Source organism: Stegostoma tigrinum, unplaced genomic scaffold (assembly GCF_030684315.1).
Source record: "Stegostoma tigrinum isolate sSteTig4 unplaced genomic scaffold, sSteTig4.hap1 scaffold_49, whole genome shotgun sequence".
In the NCBI taxonomy this organism is placed as follows: domain Eukaryota; kingdom Metazoa; phylum Chordata; class Chondrichthyes; order Orectolobiformes; family Stegostomatidae; genus Stegostoma; species Stegostoma tigrinum.
In genome coordinates, this window is record NW_026728419.1 from 3,210,933 (window position 1) to 3,223,682 (window position 12,750).

Sequence of the window (12,750 nt, forward strand, 5' to 3'; positions counted from 1 at the left end):
AGTAATAGCATGTAGTGTAACAGTCACGGATGTGAAGTGAGTAGTGAGGGGAAATATTGCCACGTGCTGCAGATGGAGAACTTTTATTGGAACAGAAATAGACCATTCAGCCCCTCAAGCCTGTTCTGTCATTCAATGAGATCATTGCCTGATCTGTAGCCTAACTTTCAATTTCCAAAACCGACCAAACCTATCAATGAGGCTCCTCTGAAACAGACAAAGTGAATATTGAAAAAAAAATTAAAAACTGCAAATGTAGGGAAATCAGAAACAAAAACAGAAATTGCTGGAAAAATTCAGCAGGCCTGTCAGCATCTATGAAAGAAATCACAGTTACCCTTTCAGGCCCAGTGACCCTTTGAGTGACCAGATACAGTTGACCATACCCTCCTTTCCTGTAACACCCTCCGGTACAGGTGATGGTGTGAGGGCCATGACATTGTCAATAACAACTGAGAAAACAGCAGGGCATGCTGAATCAGAATAAGGCCCATTTTGTTCTTTCACTTTTAAATCAACTGCAACAATTTATTCACTATTGTTTCAGAAACAGGACAAGAGACCAGAAAATCAACTCAGTGCCATTGGGCCTGGGAGTCATTGTTATTCTGACCTCCATGTGACTCCATGCTATAACCATTAGTTTGATTCTGAACCATCCTCTGGGCAGTTAGAATGGATGATAAAACGTTTTCTGAGCTTCTGATGCGATGATCCCATGAACAAACAAAAGAAATATCCAATTACTGCAGTTACTTGTGATCACACTGGTGTTTTATCACGCTAAATGACTGAGTGTTTTTTTTTCTTAGACACAGAGTAGGTGAATGACCTCTCCCCAGTGTGTATTTGCTGGTGTACAGTGAGGGTTGCTGATCTCCTGAACCCAGCCCCACAGTGAGAGCACATGAATGGTCTCCATTCAGTGTGAGCATGTTGATGGTACATCAGTCCCCTTGAGCTTCTATAGCACTTCTTCAATCTGCACATTTAAAAGGGTCTCTCTTCAGAGTGAGCCTGTTGGGGTTTCAACAGGCTGGATGACCGGGAGAAATCCTTCCCACACCTGGAGTAGGTGAATGGTCTCTCCCCAGTGCGGACCCATTGGTGTGTCAGCAGGTGGGATGGCTGAATGAATTCCTTACCACACCCACCACAGGAAAACAGCCCCTTTCCAGTGTGAAACCGCTGTGAATGCCTTCTCACACACAAAGCAGTCGAACAGTTTCTTCCTGGTGTGTTTGCAGCTTGAATGGGGAAAGGTAACTCCTCCCACAGTCCTCACAGATCCACACTTCCCTGTCAGTGCGGCATTCCTTTAGTTTCAAAAAGGCAGTTGATCCCCTGAAGCCTTCGTCCACAGACTGAACCTGTGCACAGTTTCTCATCACTGTGAATGGTGCATCCACCTTCCATAAACAAAATCTGTTGATATTCAACTTACATGAAAATGAAGCAATCCTGTCAGATCCTGTCCCTCGAGTGCACATCCTCTAATTCCAAAACAATGTGGAATTGACCAGAAACAAAAAAAAAGGAGAATAAGGTACCTCAAAAAGAAAGACAGCTTGCGAACACAAGGTGAACGATCTGGTAATTTCTGGGGCTGGCACAGGGGTACAGAGACATTAAACACTGCCATCTTACCATTAAATCACCAACTAATTCACATGTGTTCATCAGGGATGGGAACCTATCATCTGATCAGGACCTACGGAAGACTCTTACCCCATTGGGAATATAAGAGAGCACTGGGCCGGGGTTGCGAACAGTCCATGCATTCAATGGGAGAGGCTGTAGCCTCTGTAAAGTGAACTGAAAGGGTTCCTGCCTTGATCGTTTGTTCAGGGCAATTAAGTCAGAGCCTGCTTTAAGAAATTGTGCAAATCAGCTGTTCACAAGCTTCCCTAGTTCAATTGGTCAGCACTTGTAGCTGCTAAATGTGAGGTTGGTGGTTTGTGGTGGAGAGGTGCTTCTCAATTCTCTGTTTAAAACAGCAGGAATCGTAGAGAATTACAAAATGTTCAAACTGAAGATTAAACTGGAATAGCAAAAAGGAACACCTTTTTCCTCCCGTTATTTCTCAATCTGTAGTATGCAGAGTGCTATTTGCTGTATCCACATCACAGCACATTTGTTCTTCATCGGCTAATGAAGCTCATCGTTGGATGAGGGGATTGAAGGATGGGTCAGCAAGTTTGCAGACGACACAAAGGTCGGAGGTGTCGTTGACAGTGTAGAGGGCTGTTGTAGGCTGCAGCGGGACATTGACAGGATGCAGAGATGGGCTGACAGGTGGCAGATGGTGTTCAACCTGGATAAATGCGAGGTGATGCATTTTGGAAGGTCGAATTTGAAAGCTGAGTACAGGATTAAGGATAGGATTCTTGGCAGCGTGGAGGAACAGAGGGGTCTTCCTGTGCAGATACATAGATCCCTTAAAATGGCCACCCAAGTGGACAGGGTTGTTAAGAAAGTATATGGTGTTTTGGCTTTCATTAACAGGGGGATTGAGTTTAAGAGTCGTGAGATCTTGTTGCAGCTCTATAAAACTTTGGTTAGACCGCACTTGGAATACTGCGTCCAGTTCTGGGCGCCCTATTATAGGAAAGATGTGGATGCTTTGGAGAGGGTTTAGAGGAGGTTTACCAGGATGCTGCCTGGACTGGAGGGCTTATCTTATGAAGAGAGGTTGACTGAGCTCGGTCTCTTTTCATTGGAGAAAAGGAGGAGGAGAGGGGACCTAATTGAGGTATACAAGATAATGAGAGGCATAGATAGAGTTGATAGCCAGACACTATTTCCCAGGGCAGAAATGGCGAGTACGAGGGGTCATAGTTTTAAGCTGGTTGGTGGAAAGTATAGAGGGGATGTCAGAGGCAGGTTCTTTATGCAGAGAGTTGTGAGAGCATGGAATGCCTTGCCAGCAGCAGTTGTGGAAGCAAGGTCATTTGGGTCATTTATGAGACTGCTGGACATGCATATGATCACAGAACTTTGAGGGTGCATACATGAGGATCAATGGTCGGCACAACATTGTGGGCTGAAGGGCCTGTTCTGTGCTGTACTGTTCTATGTTCTATCTATGTTCTATGTTCTATGTTACTGATCTATCTGATCAAATACATAGACCTTTTCAACCATTTTATCCAACTCCCTCACAATTTTAAACTTTTCGATCATTGAGACCATCGGCAAATTGATGCAGAAACAGAAGTAAGCCAGTCGGCTCATCGAGTCTGCTCCAGTATTCAATGTTGTCATGGCTGCTCTGATAATCTGCAACTCCACTCTCCTGCCCCACGTGAAGAATCCTTGGTCTCCTTACTGATTAAACATCCATCTAGCTCAGCTTGAAAATAATCAACAATTCGGAGAGAGAATTCCAAACAATTACTGGGTCCTGAGCAACACAATTCATCCTCGTTTCAGAATTAAATGGGCAATGCCTTGTTCTGAAATAGTGTCCTTTGGCCCTCAACTCTCACACTAAAGCAAACCACATGTCCATATCTACTATTTCAAGGTCCCAAAGAATATTGAATGTTTATAAATGTTATTGTGTGGTTATAAATCTCCTAAACCCTAGGCTCCGTTGTTCCAAGGAGAACAAACCCACCCTAATCAAGCATTCTGTTCCATTTTATCCAGTCTTGGGAAAATGTCTGGTTATCTCCTGCAGTGTCCATGAATATTTTTAAGGGAGATTTACAATGATTCTGTGAAACAAGTGGTTTAGCATTTATCAGGCATATGCAGGGTTCGGGATTTAGGGTCAGAATCAGATTTACTCGAAAATATAGAACAGTGGGGCATTGAGTTTCTCTAATTCCAGGCCAGGGAACTGGGATTATATGGTCGTCTGCAGCAGTAGTCAATTCCTGGTCTGAGGAAACTGCTGGTATACCTGTTGTAAAACTCAAACACTCATTGAAAATACACCCAATATTGCACTCCAGCAAAAAATAACATTTGCACATGAAAATGAATCACATTCACCAAGTGAATATAAGAAAGGAAGTCTTCATTTTAAGCACTACGAAATCAGAGTATGATGCGGACACTCAGCATTTCCAGTGCACTTTGATATCTTGGACGGCCTCCGAATTCAAACCCATTTTTTCTACACTACTCGCTGAGATCTTGACTTCTTTAAAACCTGTTGAAATCTATCAATGACTTTTACAAACTCAGTACTTAGTATTCACGACTCTCCGGACTCAGAATTCCAAAGATTCTCCCTATTATGTGTTTGCCTCAGTTTGCTGTTTGGCAAGTATTCCTGTTGTGTGCCTAGTGCTGCTCCTGTCACACCATATAGCACTGCGCTTATTTCCTGTTCCCTGAGGCCTCATTGTGCAGTGCTGTGATCATTTTGTGGTCCTTACTGTATGATGTGGCTGCAGCTGATCTTGTTCGAACCCGGCCACGGCATTAACTGTGGTACTCAATTTCCCCATAACATGTGCGAAAGGAAGACAATGAGGGATCAAAATAAATTCCAGAGAGCATGCTCATGGAGGCGTGTTCACTGCTGATGTTGTGACAGTGAACATCACCCAGAGCAGCTTTTATTAGCATAGACCAGTGACGCTTGAAGGGTCAGGCTCAGGAAAATGACAAGACAGCGATGTTCAGTGCAACAGGTGTCATTTCAAAAGACCAGTTTCTGCATTGTGCAGCTCATTTGTTAGGTTTGCCTCGTTTAGCAGTTCGAAATTGTCTGCTCTGTAAACACATACGAGCCATTAATATCTGTTGAGTAGAGAGCTGGTCCCAGTACTGACTTCTGGGAACAGCAGAATGTACTCCCCTCGAGTCTGAAAAACAATTCCTCACAGACAATGTCACGTCCCAGCTGTCACCAGGCTTTTCATTCAATCGGCTCCAATTGCACAGTTTAAGTGAGAGAAACATGAGGTTTTGATGAGATGACATGTCACCCTCTTTAAGTATCTGACGAGATGGCCGAGAGGTTAAGGCGATGGACTGCTAATCCATTGTGCTCTGCACGCGTGGGTTCGAATCCCACTCTCGTCGCTTTTCCCACTTGTTTCACTGCTGCTTATCTTCTTTCTGTATCATGAGTTTCAAATGAAGTGAAGCTTGAATCCAATTGCGTCAGTTTATCTGGCCGGAGATTCTTGATCAGTCGATTTTATTGTAAAGGTGAAATAAAGAGTTTGAACTTGTTGTCTAACATCTAATAAAGTGCAGGTTGAATTCTGACAATTATTAGGAACATGATTTTCCTTCCCATTATTCCTCCCAAGTTGGGCTCCAATGAATTTCCATCGAATGAAAGAGAAACTGGTAAAATAAATGTGACAAAATAGCGGAAGCACAGGTTTATACAGTGGGATTGTTGATGTGTATTTTAACTAACACAAAGTTCTGACTGATATTTCAGACAGTCCTTACTAAACCGACTGTGAGACAGATGCTTGATGAAAGACGCAAACACAACAAGCCAAAGGCAACATAACGGTGGCTCTTGTCACAATGGGCAGGGCGGTTGATCGCTAAACATTTGTGATTTGCAGATTGCGTGTGGGTTTCAAAACCTTCCAGAGACGACTTTCATTTCAGGTTCCAAACTAATCAATGGTTTTCTGTGGAAACTGCTTCATCAGCACTTCCCGTCATCCGGAATTCCAGTCCCTGCTGCTGACCAGCAGACAGTCGTCACCAGCACACAAAAGTTTTGAGAGAATCGTTCGACCAGAGATGAATGCTCGTCCACAAACCTGCATAGTTGACAGGGAAATCCAACATAACATTCCAGTTATAAATTTGATTTTTCACTTTGAATATATTTAGAGATCTATAAATCCAGATTCTCAAAGTGGGTTGTGAGGATGGGATAGGAAAAACCATTGAAGTTTCATATCAGCTATGATTTTAAAGAATGGCAAGACAGTGGAGTTGGGTTGAATGGCATTTTCCTGTTCCTATGTTTCCATCTTTCGGTGTTGTTTCAGGCAGAGAATTGTCAACAATAGTGTGGAACAAAAAAAAGTGCAACATAGGTCTATGCTAAACGCTATTCTGAACTGAACTGACCCCATCTGCCTCCCAATGGTTGTGCATTTCTCTATTACCTTCCTGTTCACGTGCCCATCTAAATACCTCTTAAACCTTGCTGTCATGATGATGAGAATGGTGAAACAACAACACTGAATATCAAGCCTTTCACATGTACCCCGTTGCTCTCACACCTGGAATGGATAGCTCCTGTTGCAGTTTTCGTTCACACAATGGAGGATGCTCACAGGTGCTCTGTTCGAGGGAAGCAAGCAATGTTTTACCTACTTGCTCATAGAGCGCACAATAAAAGTTTGATCTGCGGCAGCCTGATCAACCCGAGTGTTACCCTAAGTAACTACAGAATCATCGGAGACATAGGTAGTGCATTTGATATTAGCCAATTGTTTAGGGAGGATTGCCTGGAGAAGGGTTTTAACATACTGGGAATTCTGGATGGGTGTACCTGAGGAGTTTTTTTTTTTCAGGCCTTCCCTGTGAGTTTTAAAATAATCTTGACCTGCCTGCTTTTGTTTACTAGCAGTCTGTTGCGTATTCTGTTTCCTGTTTCTCTGTTTAGTTTTAGAACTAGTCTGACAGGAGATAGGGTCTGTACAAGCCGTGGGTTTGTATTCTTTATCTGGTGGCTTATACCTAAAATGTGGTGTGCTAGGCAACAGCACAAATGCATCACTAATGTTTAATCTGAAAATGACTACAAGAAGGAATTATATTCCTTTAGTATCCCAACGTGGGTAACGAAAGGCAGGTTACTGTATTCTTTTACAATAACTTCTGCTAGGAAGTAGCCCCTTGATGCTGTATTATAAGGCACATCTAACCCAGCCAATTCTCTGCATTGTCAACAGGGAGTTTAAACCAATTCATCAGATCTGCAACTCAGTGTTGGCAGAATCTCTGAAAGATTTGTTAATTTGTAAATGTTTCTAGAGTAAGGTTTGCCAGAAGATTTAAAATCACATCCTTATTTGGAGTTGAGCCAAATGTTACTTTATATTTTAGATCTTTCTGCAGACATATAAATTAGGCAGGGAAGGCCAAAGTAACAAATTGAAACTCAAACAGAATTTCTTACAGATATGAATGCAATGCTCTCATGATCTTGGATAACAGTAGAATTTTTTTAGGGATCTAAATGTTCTGCTGTTTCATATAATCTGTGTTGCATGTAACATTTGATTTTAAGTTGCCTACTTCCTTCTCCAGTCCTCCTTGTCTTACTCATTTATGTCATTACTTTGGAAGAACACCGGCAAGCCAGATATGTCAGGAGGTACCTCCTTTTTATTTCCACATGGTAATTCAGCATGACCTTTCACTCCTAATTATTCGTTTTGCATTTCCTTTCTCAATCTTTCCTGTTCTGCTTTACTCAAATCATGATCCTCACACTGCTGCTTCAGCAACTCCCACGACTTAAAGTTTCCCTCATGATCACATCCTCAATTCCCTCTTCAACGTGTATTATTCTCCCAGCTCGCCAGTTTAGATTTGTTTGTTATTTCCTCAGCAGTTTTTCTCCACGTGGATATTAAAGTTCTTCAAGGTTTGACCCATTTTAAGCGCTTTTAGTTTTTTTTTCCTTATTTCTATATACGACACCAGTGTCCTTGGTGTCAACACCCACTTCAGGGTCCTGACCTTCACGTGGGGGATTTCCCCTCTTCACAACCGGTATAAGGCAGGGTGTTTGAAACAGACAGACACTGCACTTATCCTCTCCTTATCGCCGAATACTCATTCTACTTTTCCAGTCTTATACTAAACCCTCCAGAATTAATTTCATTTTTTACCTGCAAACCTCCAGGATTTTACTTTTCCTGCCACTGGGGGACTCAAACCTCCCGGTCTTTTAAACGCAACTTCTTGTTTAGGGGTGCGAGGCGCAGATAGGAACACCAATCATCACCGGTGACTTTTCTGTTTGTTTCCGTTGACATTTGACTCTCGTACATTTGTCTTTGAGGACCTCATTTAATTTTAAGCTACCATTATTGGTCAGTTCAATTCCTAATTTGGTGGCAGAATCCTGCCATGAATTTAATACCGATTGTTTGTGGCTTTCATCACAAAATTTTCGCCACAGTCCAACCAATTCTTTCTTTTTTTGAGCCCATGTTTTGTCGCCAAGCCAATTGCTGGGCTGATTTAACCACTTAATTATTTTTGGGGCCACCTATTGGCAATTGTTCATCCTCTAATCCTTTATTTAGAGCAACAGAAAGTGTGCACTAGGCCCCAGATTTATCCGGATACTCTTCACACAGTTTCACCAGTGTAGAAGACGGATTGTCCGTCTAATCTATACTATTACCCATCCTAACCAACCTCCCCACTTTAACCTTGACTTCAAGACTTTTCACAACGTTAGCTGTATATCATCAAACGGCAACTATCACGTCCCACAAACCTTGCCAATATTCTAAAACCCTATCAGCCTCGTTATAATGTATCACAATACTCCCTAGAGTCGTTTTTTTCATAGACTAATTTAAAATAACTGCAAATAATGCCCATCTAACCTGGTTTAAGTCCCCGTCCTGACTATTTTATCTTTCACTCCCTTGTGTCTCTACTCCTTGGTTTTGTCTAACTTGTCTCAGAACCCCAATCCGACTTTTAAGCGGAGTCCACTACTCCTTGTTTTCCCTATACTAACGTGTCTCGGATCCCCAATCCGACTTTTGTGCGGGGTCAACTACCCGTTATTCTCTGTGTGAGGTACACTACCCCTTATTCTCTGTGTGGGATCGACTATCCCTTATTCTTTATATGGATTCCACTAGTCCTTATTCTCTGTCCCACTACAGCCAGACCAGTGCGTTTTTTGGGCTGGATTTGGACTGAAGACAGCGAAGGGTCGAGTCTACCACTACCTGAATGAGAGGAAAACCAGATGGAGAAAATACTCACGTCTGACCAGCCAATTCCTCGACACACAATAGTGGAGGACTCAAGGCTCTTACGCCGCTGTCCACAATCCATCCGTACCGAATCTGAGTCACAGCACAAGATGTAAATCTGGACTCCCGGTGGGGTCTCTTGATTCCGCGCTCAGTCAATGAACACTCGCAGTTGGTTTGGCTGTTTAAGACTTGACTCTTTATTTCTTCAATCGGCCGGGTACAGATCATCCAGAAAACACAGAAGTTAAGCACTTCCGTATTCCTTGGAGGAGCTGCAACCCACAGGCTAATACAAAGACATTTCTATACTTTTCTTAAAGCAGGGTACATGGTGTGATCGCACAGTGTATTCAAACAATCAATACATGATATTGCTTCATTGACAGTTACATAATCCTATAACATTAACTGGTAAACAACTTACATCACAACGCATAGGTTACTTTTTATCTCACCACATAGCGCCACAACATTTGCAACTGAAGGGCAGCTAGAATGGTTAGTACTGTGTTATCTTATCATTCCTGCATTATTTGTGTAGCTCTCGCAGAACTCACAGTTCCTAGGCGAAAAGAGCAGCTCTAGCAGAATTTACAGTTCCCAGGCTAGAAGCCATTTTGTTGCTAACTCGCACTGAGAAGCCCTCTTGTGCCTGTATACAAGTCTCAGATTCTCATCAGGAACCATTTGGATGGCCAACCGAAATCATTTAATGCGATGCAAAATCTGCAAATTTAACAAGTTCGAGGCACCCTCCTTTCTTCTCTCTTAAAGTTCAGCAACCGTCAAGTTAGATAATGATGACTGTGGGCAGTAGATTAAATTCCGAAATGATCAGCCGTGATGTCCAAAACATTAAAATAGAACAGCCCCGACCCCGCTTTGAATTATAATCTCATTGTTTGATCACCTGACCAATGCCTAAAGCAAAGAAGTTCCACATGAAATCACAGCCCGATCGCAGCAAATGTCTCCGTGATGAATGCCCCACCCTTTATTTTGGAACAGTAAAACTGACAGAAGAAAATTGTCATTTTGGTAGTTGCAATATGAAGTCTGAACTGGCCGACACCTGGTTTCCTGGAACTTACAGGTTGTTTCCCATCAGTCTGTGTATTGCATTTAATCAGCATGTTCAGCTGTAAACCAAAAAGAAACAGAAACAACTGTGGATGCTGTAAATCAGGGACAAAAACAGAATTAATGTTTTGGGTCTCAGAAATGTTCTGAGGAAGGGTACTGAACCAGGAACGTTAATTCTGTTTTTTTTTTCCCTTCACAGTTGCTGCCAGAGCTGCTGAGATTTTGTTTTTACAGTTGTTAACCAATGTATCTAATGAGTTGAAATTTCCACTGTTGCCTGGTCACACATTTACACCCCATCAATTAGCTGAGAGAAAATATTCCCCAATCATTGAACATTTTGTGGATATCCAGAACATTCAGGCCCAGGATTCTGATAACAATATTCTTGCAAACTCAGCATGAAAAAAGTAAGCGAACGTATACCTATACATAACTTGTGAGCAAATTACAGAGCTCTCAGCTTCAATCAAAACCACATGCACGTGTCGATAAATATTCTAAACCCGAGCTCCAATTGTCTTCTACCAGTGACAAGCAACAACTGTGTCTTCTTTGAAGTCCCATTCTGCTGCTTTTGATCGTCCACACCCCCACATTTTGCCTACATTTATCTACGTTGAACTCCATTTACCATTTCTCAGCCCAGCTCTGCATTCTGCCAATGTCTCACTGAAACCTGCAATAACACTCAATACTAGCAATGGCACCTCCAACCTTTGTGTCATCAGCAAACATACTAAACCACCCCTCAACCTCCTCATCCACGTCATTTATAAAAACTACAAAGGGCAGAGGCCCAAGAACAGAGTCCTGTGGACACCACACAGCACTGACCTCCAGGCAGAATACTTACCATCGACAACTACTCTCTGCCTCCTGCCGGCCAAGCAATTCTGAATCCAGGCAGCCAAATCACCCTGCATCCCATACCTCCTAACTTTATGAATGAGCCTACCATGGGAACCTTCTCAAATGCCTTGCTGAAGTCCTTGTACGCCACATCCACTGCTTAACCCTCAACAACCTGTCTCGTGACCTCCTCAAAGAACTCAATAAGATTTGTAAGGCATGATCTGCCCCTCACAAAGCCACGCTGACTCCCTTTAATCACAATATGCTTTTCCAAATAGTCATAGGTCCTATCTCTCAGAATTCTTTCCAAAACCTTGCTGACCACAGACGTAAGACTGACTGGTCTGTAATTTCCAGGGATTTCCCTATTCCCTTTCTTGAAAAGAGGAACAACATTTGCCTCCCTCCAATCTTCTGGTACGACTCCCGTGGAGAGTGAGGAAGCAAAGATCTTCGCCAGCGGCTTAGCAACTCCTTTCTTGCTTCCCAGAGCAACTTAGGATAAATCTGGTCTGGCCCTGGGGACTTATCAATGTTCGTGTTTGCCAAAATTTGCAGCACATCAACTTTCTCAATCTCGATCTGTTCCAGCCTGTTTTCCTGCTCTTCAAAGTTCTTATTCACAACAAGGTCCATTTCCTTTGTGAAAAAGAAGCAAAAAACTCATTTAGGGCTTCCCCTATCTGCTCAGACTCCACGCTCAAGTCCCGTACGCTATCCCTGATCGGCCCTATCTTTTTGCTGATCATTCTCTTATTCCTCACGTATGAGTAAAATGCCTTCAGGTTCTCCCTAATCCTTCCTGCCAAGCCTTTTTCATGCCCCCTTCTGGCTCTCCTCAGTCTACTTTTGAGCTCCTTACGAGCAAGCCTGTAATCCTCTAAAGCTGTGCTAGACCCTTGCTTCCTCCACCTTACATAAGCTGCCTTTTCCTTTTTATCAGAAGCACCTCTGTTCCCATCTTCCAAGACTCCTTAATCTTACCCCTTCTTACCTGTCTCAGAGGAACAAATTTATACATCACTCGCACAACTGCTCCTTAAACAGTCTTCACATCTCTGTTGTGCCCTTTCTTTGGAACAATTGCTCCCAATCTGTACTTCCCAACTCCTGCCTGGTAGCGTCATAGTTTCCTTTACCCCAGTTAGATATCTTCCCCTGGCAACTGCTCCTTTCCCTTTCCAAGGCTATGTTAAATGCGAGGCTGTTGTGGTCACTGTCGCCAAAGTGTTCTCCCACCACGACATCTGACACCTGTCCTGGCTCATTGCTGAGCAACAAATCCAAAATGGCCTCACCCCTCGTTGGCCTGTCCACATATTGAATAAGGAAACCCTCCTGAACATGTCTGAAAAAAAAGCTCCATCCAAACCATCTGCACGAAGGAGGTTCCAATCAATATTGGGAAAGTTGAAGTCACCCATAACAACAACTATGACCAACAAAGCCACACCTCTCCCTCTTTTTTCCACCTTCCCTTTATGAAAGATCTAAACCCTGGAACCTGCAACATCCATTCCTGACCCTGTTCTATCCATGTCTCCGAAATGACGACTACATCGAAGTTCCAGCTACCTAACCAAGTTGCAAGCTCACCTCCCTTATTCTGGATACTCCTGGCATTAAAGTAGACACACTTCAATCCGGCTTGCTGTCTGCCAGCACACTCCTGTGACAGTGAGGTCCTGACCATGTCCTCCCTACGCTCATCCTCCTGTGTACTAGAACGACACCTTAGTTTGCCATTCCCCTTCTGAGCTAGTTTAAATCCACCTGAATAGCACTAGTGAATTTCCCACTCTGGATATTAATGCCCCTCTGGTTCAAGTGGAGATCATCCTGTTTGTAGAGGTCCCACCTT

The 12,750-nt window shown here is 43.0% G+C and overlaps 1 non-coding gene across 1 annotated transcript; it reads left to right on the top strand.

Annotated features, from left to right (window-relative positions):
- The first annotated feature begins 4,958 nt into the window (after positions 1-4,958).
- trnas-gcu (transfer RNA serine (anticodon GCU)) lies at positions 4,959-5,040 on the top strand. Its single transcript has one exon. It is a non-coding gene; the product is annotated as a tRNA-Ser (tRNA).
- The last annotated feature ends 7,710 nt before the right edge of the window (positions 5,041-12,750 follow it).